The sequence below is a fragment of the Salmo salar genome, unplaced genomic scaffold, assembly GCF_965601325.2.
Source record: "Salmo salar unplaced genomic scaffold, fSalSal1 ptg000152l, whole genome shotgun sequence".
NCBI lineage: Eukaryota > Metazoa > Chordata > Actinopteri > Salmoniformes > Salmonidae > Salmo > Salmo salar.
In genome coordinates, this window is record NW_027675323.1 from 2367854 (window position 1) to 2378818 (window position 10965).

Genomic DNA, 10965 nt, shown 5'->3' on the forward strand with positions numbered 1-10965 from the left:
TGAGATATAGGAAGCCGATTCTAGATTTAATTTTGGATTGGAGATGCTTAATGTGAGTCTGGAAGGAGAGTTTACAGTCTAACCAGACACCCAGGTATTTGTAGTTGTCCACGTATTCTAAGTCAGAGCCGTCCAGAGTAGTGATGCTGGACGGGCGAGCAGGTGCGGGCAGTGATCGATTGAATAGCATGCATTTAGTTTTACCTGCGTTTAAGAGCAGTTGGAGGCCACGGAAGGAGAGTTGTATGGCATTGAAGCTCGTTTGGAGGTTAGTTAACTTCTCTAGGGCCAGTGGGACGATTTCGTCCCACCTACGTAACAGCCAGTGGCGCGTTATTCAAATACCTTAGAAATGCTATTACTTAAATTTCTCAAACATATGACTATTTTACACCATTTTAAAGACAAGACTCTTGTTAATCTAACCACACTGTCCGATTTCAAAAAGGCTTTACAACGAAAGCAAAACATTAGATTATGTCAGCAGAGTACCCAGCCAGAAATAATCAGACACCCATTTTTCAAGCTAGCATATAATGTCACATAAACCCAAAAGACAGCTAAATGCAGCACTAACCTTTGATGATCTTCATCAGATGACAACCCTAGGACATTATGTTATACAATACATGCATGTTTTGTTCAATCAAGTTCATATTTATATCAAAAAACAGCTTTTTACATTAGCATGTGACGTTCAGAACTAGCATACCCCCCGCAAACTTCCGGTGAATTTACTAAAAATGTACTAAATTACTCACGATAAACGTTCACAAAAAGCATAACAATTATTTTAAGAATTATAGATACAGAACTCCTCTATGCACTCGATATGTCCGATTTTAAAATAGCTTTTCGGTGAAAGCACATTTTGCAATATTCTAAGTAGATAGCCCGGCATCACAGGGCTAGCTATTTAGACACCCAGCAAGTTTAGCACTCACCAAACTCAGATTTACTATAAGAAAAATGTTATTACCTTTGCTGTTCTTCGTCAGAATGCACTCCCAGGACTTCTACTTCAATAACAAATGTTGGTTTGGTCCCAAATAATCCATAGTTATATCCAAATAGCGGCGTTTTGTTCGTGCGTTCAAGACACTATCTGAAAGGGTAAATAAGGGTTACGCGCCCGACGCGTTTTGTGACAAAAAATTTCTAAATATTCCATTACCGTACTTCAAAGCATGTCAACCGCTGTTTAAAATCAATTTTTATGCAATTTTTCTCGTAAAAAAGCGATAATATTCCGACAGGGAAAGCGTGTTTACGTTCAAAGAGAGAGAAAGTAAAAGCATGGGATCCCCTCGTGCACGAGCCTCAGTCTGATGGCCCTCTGATCGACTTCCATCCAAACGCGCTAAAGTTTTTCAGCCAGCGGCTGGAATTACATCATTCAGCTTTTTCCCGGGTTCTGAGAGCCTATGGGAGCCGTAGGAAGTGTCACGTTACAGCAAATATCCTAAATTTTCTTTAAACAGAGCCAAGAAGCCCAAGGAATGGTCAGAGAGGGTACTTCCTGTTTGGAATCTTCTCAGGTTTTTGCCTGCCATATGAGTTCTGTTATACTCACAGACACCATTCAAACAGTTTTAGAAACTGTAGGGTGTTTTCTATCCAAAGCCAATAATTATATGCATATTCTAGTTTCTGGGCAGTAGTAATAACCAGATTAAATCGGGTACGTTTTTTATCCGGCCGTGTAAATACTGCCCCCTAGCCCTAACAGGTTAACACAGTGTCCAAAGAGGGGCCAGAAGTATACAGAATGGTGTCATCTGCGTAGAGGTGGATCAGAGACTCACCAGCAGCAAGAGCGACATCATTGATGTATACAGAGAAGAGAGTCGGCCTGAGAATTGAACCCTGTGGCACCCCCATAGACTGCCAGAGGCCCGGACAACAGGCCCTCCGATTTGACACACTGAACTCTATCAGAGAAGTAGTAGGTAAACCAGGCGAGGCAATCATTTGAGAAACCAAGGCTGTCGAGTTTGCCAATAAGAATGTGGTGATTGACAGAGTCGAAAGCCTTGGCCAGGTCGATGAATACGGCTGCACAGTAATGTCTCTTATCGATGGCGGTTATGATGTCGTTGATGTAGTTAGTATGCCAAAAGTTCCCGGATGTCGTACTAAATTCGCCAAAATATGACGTATACACGCAGTACTTTAGGGCCCATAATGCAATTCTTCAGGAAATGGACGTAGCTTCACATCATTTTCAGATTTGAAGAAAATGGCGGAAAATATGCAGCCGAAGTCCAACGAGAGCCGATACAAATTCATTGCTTTAACTAATTATGACAAATGTTAAGAACATGTTAAGCAATGTAATAAAGACATTTCTTTTCAAGTAAGTTACCTTACACGATATTTTGGCTGACAATTTGCTTGCATGTTATTACAGCAGTATGTACCGGCATGTTAAAACCTCTCTGGGGTAGGTGGGACGCTACCGTCACACCTCGCCAACAGCCATTGAAATAGCAGGGCGCCAAATTCAAAACAACAAAAATCTCATAATTCAAATTTCTCACACATACAAGTATTATACACCATTGTAAAGGTACACTTCTCATTAATCCAACCACAGTGTCCGATTTCAAAAACACTTTACGGCGAAAGATTATGTTAGGACACCACCTAGACAAGAAAAACCACACAGCCATTTTCCAAGCAAGGAGAGGCGTCACAAAAACCAGAAATATAGCTAAAATTAATCACTAACCTTTGATGATCTTCATCAGGTGGCACTCATAGGACTTCATGTTACACAATATATGTATGTTTTGCTCGATAAAGTTCATATTTATATCCAAAAACCCCATTTTACATTGGCATGTAATGTTCAGAAATGTTTTGCCTCCAAAACCCCCGATGAATGAGCACATCAATTTACAGAAATACTCATCATAAACGTTGATAAAATATACAACTGTTATGCATAGAATTAAAGATATACTTCTCCTTAATGCAACCGCTGTGTCAGATTTCAAAAAAGCTTTACGGCGAAAGCACACTTTGCAATAATCTGAGTACAGCGCTCAGACACCAAAACAAGCCATACAGATACCCGCCATGTTGTGGAGTCAACAGAAGTCAGAAATACCATTATAAATATTCACTTACCTTTGATGATTTTCATCGGAATGCACTCCCAGGAATCCCAGTTCCACAATACATGTACGTTTTGTTCGATAAAGTTCATGTTTATGTCCAAATACCTCCATTTTGTTCGCGCGTTAGGTTCACTATTCCAAATGCAGAAGGCGCGCGCACTAAAGTCCAGACGAAAAGTCAAAAAAGTTATATTACAGTTTGTAGAAACACGTCAAACGATGTGTAGAATCAATCTTTAGGATGTTTTTATCATAAATCTTCAAAAATATTCCAACCGGATAATTCCTTTGTCTTCATAAAGGAAAGAGAACTGAGCTTGTGCTCATGGCTGCGTGCGTAACTAAAATAATGGCTGACGGCCAGACACCTGACTCAATCAGCTCTTATTCTCTCCCCATTCACAGTAGAAGCCTGAAACAACATTCTAAAGACTGTTGACATCTAGTGGAAGCCTTAGGAAGTGCAATATGACCCCATAGACACTGTATATTGGATGTATATTGTGTGTTAGATAGGCAATCACTTGAAAAATTACAAACCTCAGATTTCCACACTTCCTGGTTGGATTTTTCTAAGGTTTGCCTGCCATATGAGTTCTGTTATACTCACAGACATTATTCAAACCGTTTTAGACACTTCAGTGTTTTCTATCCAAATCTACTAATTATATGCATATTCTAGCTTTTGGGCCTGAGTAGCAGGCAGTTTACTCTGGGCACGCTTTTCATCCGGACGTGAAAATACTGCCCCCTACCCCGATGAAGTTAAGCATTTCCAATCCAAAATGAAATCTAGAATCAGCTTCATATTTCGCAACAAAGCCTCCTTCACTCACGCTGCCAAACATACCCTCGTTAAACTGACTTTCCTGCCGATCCTTGACTTCGGCGATGTCATTTTCAAAATAGCCTCCAACACTCTACTCAGCAAACTGGAGGCAGTCTATCACAGTGCCATCCGTTTTGTCACCAAATCCCCATATACCACCCACCACTGCGACCTGTATGCTCTCGTCGGCTGGCCTTCTCTACATATTCGTCGCCAAACCCACTGGCTCCAGGTCATCTATAGGTCTTTGCTAGGCCGCCTTCACTCAGCTCACTGGTCACCATAGCAACACCCACCCATAGCACGCACTCAAAGAGGTATATCTCACTGGTCATCACCAAAGCCAACACCTACTTTGGACACATTTCTTTCCAGTTCTCTGCTGCCAATGACTTGAACGAATTGCAAAAATCGCTGAAGTTGGAGACATATATCTTCCTCACTAACTTTAAGCATCAGCTATCTGAGCAGCTTACCGATCGCTGCAGCTGTACACAGCCCATCTGTAAATAGCCCATCCAACTGCCTACCTCATCCCCATGTTTTTATTTACTTTTTTGCTCTTTTGCACACCAGTATTTCTACTTGCACATCATCATCTGCACATCTATCACTCCAGTGTTCATTTGTTAAATTGTAATTACTTCGCTACTATGGCCTATTTATTGCCTTACCTCCGTACTCCATTTGCACACACTGTATATAGATATTTGCACACACTGTATATAGATTTTTCTATTGTGTTATTGACTGTACGTTTGTTTATTCCATGTGTAACTCTGTGTTGTTTGTGTCGCACTGCTTTGCTTTATCTTGGCCAGGTCGCAGTTGTAAATGAGAACTTGTTCTCAACTGGCCTACCTGCTTAAATAAAGGTGAAAAACAAAATGTAATTAAAAATACATTTAAAAAATCATAACTTTATTGACAACACCCAAATGGATACGGTCATTAACTCGGTTCTTAATACTGTAGCAAACATTATATTAAGCAGGACATTCAAGCGAGCTTTACAATTATAATCCAAAGTAGCGTGAAATGCACTCATAAGCAACCTGGAAATGGAAGTTACTTCCCTGAGTTTTTCCCCGTTCACATTCAGAATACATTGTGAAAAACTAAAATCTTTGCTCACCATTTTTGCTCCAGGCAGATATACTACATCCATAACTATCGGTTTCCTCATTAGCAGATATACTACATCCATAACTAGTGGTTTCCTCATTAGCAGATACACTACATCCATAACTATCGGTTTCCTCATTAGCAGGGAGGAGTTTCTACAACCAAATTGCATGTGCATCGCCCTCGTGCCGCAATTTTAGCAAACACAGAAAGGGGCCTATATTGGAGACCAAAAGTCGTCTGGCACACTGCTTAGAGGTTCAACAACATGAATAACTTATTTCTAGCCTACAATCATTGATGTTACTACTAATGTGAAAACAAGACAAAATATGACTATTCTTGCTCATTTTAAGACAATTGTCAAATCATTTTTACATTCATTACAGATGTCAATTGTTGTATAACATCATGGCTACGCTGTTGGCATCACCTTTTACAGTGGATTTCTGCTGTTGTGGGCCTTTAATCATCTGTCTGACTTTGTTGTTCACACAGGAGAGAGACGTGACTATCTTGGATCCTCTGAGGAGCCTCAACAACATCATGATGCTGACGAGGCAGAGAAGAGTCTCTCCAGATCAGAACACCTCAAGAAACACCCGCAGAGATCCACAGGGAAGAGAACTCACTGCTGCTCTGACTGTGGGAAGAGATTCACCTCATCAACAGGCATTAAAATTCATCAGAGAACACACACAGGAGAGAAACCCTATAGCTGTGATCAATGTGGGAAGAGTTTTGGTCAATCTAGCAATCTGACAGTGCACCAGAGAACACACACAGGAGAGAAACCACACACACAGGAGAGAAACCATATAGCGGTGATCAATGTGGGAAGAGTTTTACTGAGTCTGGGGGTCTGATATTACACCAGAGAAGACACACAGGAGAGAAACCTTATAGCTGTGATCAATGTGGGAAGAGTTTTGGTCAATCTAGCAATCTGACAGTGCACCAGAGAACACACACAGGAGAGAAACCATATAGCTGTGATCAATGTGGGAAGAGTTTTACTGAGTCTGGGGGTCTGATATTACACCAGAGAAGACACACAGGAGAGAAACCTTATAGCTGTGATCAATGTGGGAAGAGTTTTGGTCAATCTAGCAATCTGACAGTGCACCAGAGAACACACACAGGAGAGAAACCATATAGCTGTGATCAATGTGGGAAGAGTTTTACTGAGTCTGGGGGTCTGATATTACACCAGAGAAGACACACAGGAGAGAAACCTTATAGCTGTGATCAATGTGGGAAGAGTTTTGGTCAATCTAGCAATCTGACAGTGCACCAGAGAACACACACAGGAGAGAAACCATATAGCTGTGATCAATGTGGGAAGAGTTTTACTGAGTCTGGGGGTCTGATATTACACCAGAGAAGACACACAGGAGAGAAACCTTATAGCTGTGATCAATGTGGGAAGAGTTTTGGTCAATCTAGCAATCTGACAGTGCACCAGAGAATACACACAGGAGAGAAATCCTATAGCTGTGATCAATGTGGGAAGAGTTTTGGTAGATCTGGCCAGCTGACAGTGCACCAGAGAATACACACAGGAGAGAAACCTTATAGCTGTGATCAATGTGGGAAGAGTTTTACTGAGTCTGGGGGTCTGATATTACACCAGAGAAGACACACAGGAGAGAAACCTTATAGCTGTGATCAATGTGGGAAGAGATTTGGTCAATCTGGCCATCTGACATCACACAAGAGAACACACACAGGAGAGAAATCTTATAGCTGTGATCAATGTGGGAAGAGTTTTGCTGATTCTGGCTCTCTGACTCAACACCAGAGAACACACACAGGAGAGAAACCTCATAGCTGTGACCAGAGATAATCTGATAAAAGATCTCTGATCAAATATCAGAAAATACATACATGAAGGAGTTGTTTCATGATATCAATGAATTAATGTCACAATGTAGAATGTTTTAACATTGTAGAAGGAGTATTTTAATAATGTCACAATGTAGAACCCTAAACGTTTGTCCCCTGTTCTATTGATTTCAACATTATATGGATATTAGCCTCAGAGGGAAAATCCAGGCTCTGAAATGGAAGAGTACTATTTACGTGATATAACAAAAAGTGACTAACAAAAAAAGAGTTGTTACACTTACCATGTTGGTGACCCACTGGAATCAAAATGCAACACTTCAAAATGTAGCCAGCTGTTTTCTACCAGTTGTCCTCTAACCAGGGATGTACACATTATTCCCAGATTCTGTGTGGTTTTTGAGCTGTTAGTTTTAACAGGACGTGCAACTTCATCTCCCTCCTGTCACACAAATGATTTTAGCATGATATCGATGAATAAGTGTTGTGTTCCTTTGTTTAGCGACCCCTAAATTTAAATGCATCACTCCAAAATGTAGCTGACTGTCTTCTGCAGGTTGTCCTCCAACCAGTGAGGTAAAATATATCTCCCATTTCCATGTGTTTTTTTAGTTGTGTTAGTTTCAACAGCACGTACAACCTGATTTCCCCCCTAATCGATATCAGTGATTTATTGCTACTTGTCATAACAACAGTGTTTCTGGTGCTTGTGCAGTTTATAAGAAGCTTGTTTAATAAAAATACAAGTAATATGATTATTGTGGCAGATGTTTGTGTATATAGCACATTTTATGTTTAGATTTTCAATTCATCCCAAACTGTTTCTGCATTTTGGTTTTTGATTTGGACACGCCCACCAGACATTATTTCCTAAAGGACTTAATGATGAAATGCCTATGTATTTTATGTTGTGATTCTGAACTTGAAATATTTCCCTATTTAAGATAATTGTGATGCTTTTCGTACGATGTACCCAATGATTAATGAAAACTTGTCCTCATTGTGGTTTTATTTAATGCGTCTTATTTATACACTGTAGTGTTTGTGAAATGCTTGTTATGTTTGGTAGCACTTATTTATTTGTCCTTTGCCTCCAACCCCTTTCCATGCATGGAAAATATCCCACCTAGCAAAATGTAATTGAAAAGATGTTGAAAATAAGACTATGCCCAACATCCAATACACATTCAGTTTTAGTTGAAAGTGAAAGTTGAGAAGATGTCGTTTTTTTCATTGACTTGAAAACAACTTAAATTCAACATCCTTGCAGCCTATACACATTGACTCAGTATAATAAATTGGTCTATAATCAATTGTATTAACAATCCTACATCACTCCAGCATTTATTGACAACATTCAAATTCTAATTGTCTTTATTCCACTACTGAAGAAGCATGACTCAAATCACCTCATATTTCAAACATTCAGCCTGACAAAATATACATGTTTTATTATTTTATGCCTCACCATTAAGTTAATTATTGCCAATACATAACAAAGGGGTGTACATTTGGTTTGATATTTCATATTTACAATTAATGTAGTATTTAGTAATCAATGATTTATGCAACCAACTGACAATTTTTGGGTACAATTATATTGACATAATATCAGGGATCATTTTATAATGTCATTTTAGAATATCTGTGTTCATTCTCAGATGTGCCAACCCAAATGTACTAGAGCATGACATTGGGGACTGGGCCCCGATCCAACAACATGCCTATCTAGTGAACCCTGAAAAGCGAGAGAAGCTGAGGTGGAAAGTTACTACGGATATTGCCAGAGTTTCCTCTTGAAATCAGACATGTCCGTTTTAAGGGCAACTTGGTAGCTGATTGTCTCAAGGCTGGGCAGTCAAAAATGTTTTGTGTTTAGCCATTGCGTTGCCATGGATCCCAATTTATTTTGACTGCACGTTTTTCCGTATTGGAGATGAGTTTTGTTTGGGCTCGTTCCAAGTGGACGAGAGTTCTAGAAGCTAGTGGGATTTAGAAAGACGAGAGTTCTAGAAGCTAGTGAGTTTTAGGAAGATGAGAGTTCTAGAAGCTAGTGAGTTTTAGGAAGAGGAGAGTTCTAGAAGCTAGTGAGTTTTAGGAAGACGAGAGTTCTAGAAGCTAGTGAGTTTTAGGAAGACGAGAGTTCTAGAAGCTAGAATTGTAGGATTCTATAGAAAGAAAAAGGATAAAAAAATTATACGTGTAATAAATAATTATTATTTTGTTTTCTTGTTTTTATTTGTTGATTGTATATTATTATTTAGAAATACGTGTTTTTTCTTGTTTTTAATTGTTGACATCCAGTAGACACCATGTTTATATTGTAGAAGGTGAAGCATTGTAGAAGCATTAAGTGAAATGGAAGTTGTAGAGATCTGAATGATCGGCTATGAAAAGCCAACTGACATTTACTCCTGAGGTGCTGACCTGTTGCACCCTCGACAACCACTGTGATTATTATTATTTGACCCTGCTGGTCAACTATGAACATTTGAACATCTTGGCCATGTTCTGTTCTAATCTCCACCCGGCACAGCCAGAAGAGGACTGGCCACCCCTCATAGCCTGGTTCCTCTCTAGGTTTCTTCCTAGGTTCTGGCCTTTCTAGGGAGTTTTTCCTAGCCACCGTGCTTCTACACCTGCATTGCTTGCTGTTTGGGGTTTTAGGCTGGGTTTCTGTACAGCACTTTGAGATATCAGCTGATGTAAGAAGGGCTTTATAAATACATTTGATTTGATTGATTGATTGATTGTACAACTGAATGCATTCAACTGAAATGTGTCTTGGGTACATATTGGTGTCGCCTGGTTAGTCAGTATGTGTTACACCTGTGCTGGCTTGTCCATCTCGTTAGTGGGAAGGTGTTTCACCTGAGCTGGTCCAGGTTCTATTTAAGAGTGTCTGGCCCAGTGCTCCAGTTGTCTTGATACATGTGGAGAGTCAACACCTTTAGTTGTTCCACCTTTTTGGTTTGCTTCCTGTCTTTAAGTTTGGTGTGGGATTGTCTTTTGTTTTCCTCTTCTTGGGTAGATTTAGTGGGTCTCATGGTGGGTGTCTTTTAGGTCCCAGTTGTTGTTACTAGTCAACTTTCAGTGGACACCCCCATAGTGTCTTTCAGAGCCCCTCCTAAAACCCCACCTGTTTAGTTGTGGTTGTTGTCAGTGACTCTTTGTTAGTTTCCTCTTCTATTTGAGCAACATTTGAGATTTTTCTTGGTGGGGAATGTAACAACAAACAAAGTAGTAAAACAAGCTGGTATTTTGGGTTGGATGTTGCATCCAATTAATATTTTAATCAATGGCATTTCCTTAGAATGCTCATTAGTCTTTCAGTTGTTAGTCTTCTGTTTGTTGTTTACTAAATATTTCTGTTTATTTTCATTTTTTTATTTTTTCCTGTGAAACCATTGTGTTGCATCCATGTCTGAAATGTGCTGTATAAATAAAGCTTGATTTGATTTCAACAAATTAACCCAATGACTGGCCAATCAACAGACTCTTGGTATGAAAAACAGTATCACGTTTCCAGCCTGCTGAAGGCGTGGTGGAGTGGTTAACCTGGGCCCGGGTGTGTCCCAGGATAAATAGACCTCTTCCACAGTCATGAAGGGAGACTCTCTCCATGCAGACACCTTGTTGATTTTGGTTGTGTTATCTAATAAATATATATTTTTGATACTCCTTGTCTCCACATTGTCTCCCTTTTGTTGCGAACTCAGAGCTGGTTCGTAATGGAATTAGGAATATATGGATAAACAATGTCAGAGCAGCATAGACTGAGATACAGTTTATACATATGAGATGAGAAATGATATGTAAACATTATTAAAGGGACTAGTGTTCCATTTATTAAAGTGGCCAATGATGTCAAGTCTATATGTAGGCTGCAGCCTCTCTGTGCTATATAACAGTCTGATGGCCTTGAGATAGAAGCTGTTTATCAGTCTGATGGCCTGGAGATAGAAGCTGTTTAACAGTCTGATGGCCTGGAGATAGAAGCTGTTTAACAGTCTGATGGCCTGGAGATAGAAGCTGTTTAACAGT

At 39.8% G+C, this 10965-nt stretch overlaps 1 pseudogene; it reads left to right on the top strand.

Moving 5' to 3' along the window:
- Positions 1 to 2151: 2151 nt before the first annotated feature.
- On the top strand, positions 2152 to 10599 carry LOC145866991 (uncharacterized; annotated as a pseudogene).
- Positions 10600 to 10965: the final 366 nt, after the last annotated feature.